A 376-nucleotide genomic window follows, 5' to 3' on the forward strand; every position below is an offset into this window, starting at 1 on the left:
CTTTTTCAAAAAACTTTTCAAACGACGATAACATAAAAAGGAAAACGAAACCAAAGAAGAGCTGTAACGTAAAGTCAATCTAATATTTAATTGTAATACGATCTTATTTATGACCACAATAGCCAATTCCCGACTCCTCTTAATGAGGGCTGGATCCCTGAAATGCAACCCATGAATAGGTTCTAAAACTACTCTCGCTCTACCTCCTGTCCCCTCCTTTCCATTCCCATCTTGTTATATAACCGTAGTATAAAGAAAAAAAAAGATAATTCGATAATTTTACTTAAAGTATAAACATCATAATACTATTTTTATGCAATAAAAAACTGTCACTCACAATTTAATTGAAAAAAAAAAAAAAAAAAAAAAAAAAAAA

The 376-nt window shown here is 29.5% G+C and overlaps 1 protein-coding gene across 2 annotated transcripts in view; it reads right to left on the bottom strand.

Moving 5' to 3' along the window:
* LOC107732719 (neurogenic differentiation factor 2-like) overlaps positions 1-376 on the bottom strand; it is a 3,350-nt gene that overhangs the window by 2,024 nt on the left and 950 nt on the right. The window lies entirely within an intron of this gene.

This window comes from Sinocyclocheilus rhinocerous, unplaced genomic scaffold (genome assembly GCF_001515625.1).
Source record: "Sinocyclocheilus rhinocerous isolate Xijiao unplaced genomic scaffold, SAMN03320098_v1.1 scaffold2115, whole genome shotgun sequence".
In the NCBI taxonomy this organism is placed as follows: Eukaryota; Metazoa; Chordata; class Actinopteri; order Cypriniformes; family Cyprinidae; genus Sinocyclocheilus; species Sinocyclocheilus rhinocerous.